The following is a 4905-nucleotide window of genomic DNA, read 5'->3' on the forward strand; positions in this document are numbered from 1 at the left end:
CAAAACTACTTGCATGTCTGTCGGTGGAACCGGTCTCATGTGTGTGGACGTGGCAGTATGACAATCACCGCCCACAACTCTTTGTGTTCTACTCGTGCATATCATCTACGCATAGACCTGGCTCGGACGCCACTGTTGGGAAACGTTGCATGGAAAACGAAAATTTTCTAGGCACACGCAAGATCTATTCATGGAGATGCATAGCAACGAGAGGGGGGAGTATGTCTACATACCAAGCGGAAGCATTTAGTAATGCGGTTGATGTAGTCGAACTTCTTCGCGCTCCAACCGATCAAGTACCAAACATACGGCACCTCCACGCTCAACACACGTTCAGCTCGGTGACGTCCTCCGCCTTCTTGATCCAGCAAGACGATGAGGTAGTGGATGAGTTCTGCCAGCATGACAGCGTGGTGACGGTGATGGTGAAGTGATCTCCCTAGGGCTTCACCTAAGCACTGCGAAAATATGACCGAGGGTGTAAACAGTGGAGGGGGCGCCGCACACGGCTAAGACAATGTTGTGTTGTGCTAGGCGCCCCCCTCCCACATATATATATAGGTGAGGGAGGAGGGAGCAGCCAGGAGGCACCCCCAAGTAGGCTGAATTGTACTTGGGGTCCTCCCCAAGTGGCGCACCCCTCCTTATATAGGTCTGTCCCCTCATTTGGCCCATTAGGCCCATACACTTACCGGGGGTGTCCAGAACCCCTTCCGATGTCCCGATGAGTACCCGGTGCACCCTGGAACATTTTCGGTGCCTGAATACCATCGTACTATATATCAATATTTACCTCTCAACCATTTCGAGACTCCTCGTCATGTCCATGATCTCATCCGGGACTCCGAACAACATTCGGTCACCAAATCATATAAGTCATATAACACTATATCGTCAACGAACGTTAAGCGTGCGGACCCTACGGGTTCGAGAACTATGTAGACATGACCGAGACACCTCTCCTGCCAATAACCAATAGTGGAACCTGGATGCCCACATTGGCTCTTAAATATTCTATGAAGATCTTTATCGGTCAAACCTTATGACAACATACATAATTCCCTTTGTCCATCGATATGTTACTTGCCCGAGATTCAATCGTCGATATCTTAATACCTAGTTCAATCTCGTTACTGGCAAGTCTCTTTACTCGTTCCTTAATACATCATACTGTAACTAACTCCTTAGTCACTTTGCTTGCAAGGCTTCTTATGATGTGTATTACCGAGAGGGCCCAAACATACCTCTTCAATACTCAGAGTGACAAATTCTAATCTCGATCTATGCCAACTCAACAAACACCTTCGGAGATACTTGTAGAGCATATTTATGATCACCCGGTTATGTTTTGACGTTTGATAGCACACAAGGTATTCCTCCGGTATCCGAGAGTTGCATAATCTCATAGTCGAAGGAATATGTATTTGACATGAAGAAAGCAATAGCAAATAAACTAAACGGTCAATATGCTAAGCTAAGGATGGGTCTTGTCCATCACATCATTCTCCTAATGATGTGATTCCATTATCAAATGACAACACATGTCTATGGTTAGGAAAATTTAACCATCTTTAATCAACGAGCCAGTCTGGTAGAGGCTTACTAGGGACACAATATTTGTTTATGTATTCACATGTATTTAAGTTTCCGATCAATAAAATTGTAGCATGAATAATAAACCTTTATCATGAATAAGGAAATATAAAATGACAACTTTATTATTGCCTCTAGGGCATATTTCCTTCAGCTAGATGGCTTCTTCTCTCTGTTTGATCTTCAATACAATGTTCTCCTCAATCTTCTTGGATTTATATCCGATGTAATCTTCTTTTGTTGTGCATTTGTTGGGATCTAATAAATTATGGGTTTATGATCAGATTATTCATTGAAAGTAATTGAGTCTTTTCTGAACTTTATTATGCATGATTATTATAGCTTTATATTTATCTCCGATCTATCTGTTTGGTTTGACCAACTAGATTGATTTATCTTCAGTGGGAGAGGTGATTTGTGATGGGTTCAATCTTGTGGTGTCCTCACCTCCTGATAGAAGGGGTAGCGAGGCATACACTGTATTGTTTCCAATAAGGGTAAAATGGTGGAGTTTATTCTTATTGCTTGAGTTTACTTTGTCTACATCATATCATCGTACTTCATGCATTACTCTATTTGTCATGAACTTAATACGTAGAGAGGCAAGCATAGAAGCGCTCTCGAAGTGGAGTAGTAGTAGATGCAGAATCGTTTCGGTCTACTTGTCACGGACATGATGCATATATACATGACCATTGACATGAATAACATAATAACTTTGTGTTTTCTATCAATTATCCAAGAGTAACTTGTCTACCCACTGTATGCTATTGTTTCGGGAGAGAAGCATCTAGTGAAAACTATGGCCCCTGGGTCTATCTTAATCATATTATTAAAACCAAAAATACCTTACTGTAATTTATTTACTTTTCTTTTTTCTATCTACCGCTATCAGATTTGCAAGTAACGATTTCAAGGGGATTGACAACCCTTTTGCCCACGTTGAGTGTAAGTATTTGCTCTTTTGTGCGCAGGTATTCTTCACTAGGATTTGCGTGGTTCTCCTATTGGTTCGATAATCTTGGTTCTCACTAAGGAAAATACTTATCAGCTACTATACTGTTTCACCCTTTCTCTTCGGGGAAAATCCCGACGCATCTCACAAGTAGCAACGTCGTCGCATCACCAACTCGCAGCAACCCCACATCCCCCTCACTCAACTCCTCACGGCGTTGTTGACGACCATCACAACACCAACTTGCATCAATACTATAGGCACCTCACGCTACTGCTTGCAGCATCTCCGGCAGCCGTCGCCGATGACATCACAGTAGCAACATGCAACAACAACAGCACGGTGGCGCCTTGCACATCGTTGTCTTGCATCATGGATACAACACCCCCATGTCGTATTGTTTGCAACACAGATGCAATGAGCGGCGCTGGATTTGCAAAACCGATCCCCAACTTGTAGCATCGTCGGTCGCAGTGGGATTATATCCACCAAGCATGGGTGAGGTGCATCTCGTAGCACCATGTGCCGCCTTGCTGATGTTGTGACAACAACAAGATCCATTGGCGGCTGCTGTAGTCGCCCTCGTCCAGTTCACTTGGACGGCGATGCCACAACTCAAATGGGAGAGGTAGCTGAAAGCATTCCACTAGCGAGGGAAAATGTAAGGAAGAGGGAGAGGGCACATAAGTAGGGCTCACTGAATGTGTGTCGCTCGCGCGGGGCGGTTGTTGATGCGAGAGTCTACCGCCGGTTGAAACGAATCAATTTCCTTGTTTCATACAGTGCTTATTGGTTAGTTTTACATAAAAAAAATTGTCATAATCTTGTGTGTGCAAACATATTCTTCAAACATACTAAGACAGACATTATTTTGTTGTTCTTTTATCTTGCTCTTCGTTAGTATCTTATTAATCAATATTTCATATTAAATTTTGCCAAAAATATTAACTTAGGTGATCTTTTAATGGTAATGGACATTTTTTGGATTTCCATTCCTTCATTAATACTTTAGAGTATTTACATAAAATTTATTTCTAAATATAAGTGCGATTCTATGGTAGACACTAATTCCCGGTGGTTGTCCAATATCCTTTCATTACATCCTGCCAGCCATAGTTACGTATACTCGATAATTTCGGCTTATCCTTCAACAAAATTTCTCTATAAATACACTGCGAAAGTGGACGCTACCACACAAGAGTACGAAACAAAAACATAAGCAATATATTGCACATTCAAAGGCGTACACATGGAGGCATCTAAACTCGCCCTTTTGGTCATGCTCGCAATGGCAGCCGTGATGTCTGACCCCTGCAATGCCCAGAACTCGCCACACGACTACGTCGTCGCCCACAACGTCGCTCGCGCCGCCGTGGGCTTGGGCCCTGTGACCTGGGACGCGTCCGTGGCGGCCTATGCGGCGAGCTACGCAAGGCAGCGCTCCGGCGATTGCAAGCTGGTGCACTCAAAGGCACCACAGTACGGGGAGAACCTCTTCTGGGGCTCCGGCAAGGACTGGACGGCGGCGCAGGCCGTGAAGATATGGGCCGACGAGAAGGCCAACTACAACTACGCCTCCAACAGCTGCGCCACCAGGAAGCAGTGCGGGCACTACACGCAGATAGTGTGGCGCAACTCAACGCATATCGGCTGCGCGCGTCTGCTCTGCGACCACAACGCCGGCGTGTTCATCACTTGCAATTACAGCCCTCCGGGCAACTACATTGGGCAGAGGCCATATTGACTCCCTCTTTTTGCGGGGAAGAGGCCATACTGATTTAATTGGCGCAAACAGATTTAGATCAGCATATCTTGTTTCTAATACTCTGCATGGGCTGTCGTGCATGTATTTTGTATTGTGAGAACCATAAATATGTACTCCCTCTCTAAATTAATATAAGACGATTTAGATCATTAAAGTAGTGAACTAAAATGTCTTATATTACTTTACATATGGAGTAGTATTTACGAAAAATCAATAAAATAGCTCAAAACTTTTCTTAGTTGGAATCATTCGAAAGTTTTAGTACTACTACTAGTTATTGTGCATGCAATAAACGGTCCTAGAAAGACAATTCGATTTACGGGCATTAGCAAAAGGCTCTATCAACCACTTCACTCTCGCTCCCGTGCGTCTCCACGGACCGCACGGGGATGTCCAAATTCCGGTCGCTTAGGGCCCTCTATCCTCCTCCTCTCTCCTCACCGTCGTTGGGAAATGCCTGGGTGCTATTGGCGGTGGTGGAGCCGTTTGGCGGCACGGTTCGGGGGGGTCTGGAGTTCTCGAGGCTTGGCGACCGATGGTGCTCCAAGGGCTGATTTTGCCAACGGGAGAGGGGGTCAACGATGGCGTGAGG

At 44.8% G+C, this 4905-nt stretch overlaps 1 pseudogene; it reads left to right on the forward strand.

Annotated features, from left to right (window-relative positions):
• Nucleotides 1-3757: 3757 nt before the first annotated feature.
• On the forward strand, nt 3758-4356 carry LOC147968090 (pathogenesis-related protein PRB1-2 pseudogene; annotated as a pseudogene).
• The last annotated feature ends 549 nt before the right edge of the window (nt 4357-4905 follow it).

This window comes from Triticum urartu, chromosome 5A, assembly GCF_056163025.1.
Source record: "Triticum urartu cultivar PI428250 chromosome 5A, HENAU_Tu73, whole genome shotgun sequence".
NCBI lineage: Eukaryota > Viridiplantae > Streptophyta > Magnoliopsida > Poales > Poaceae > Triticum > Triticum urartu.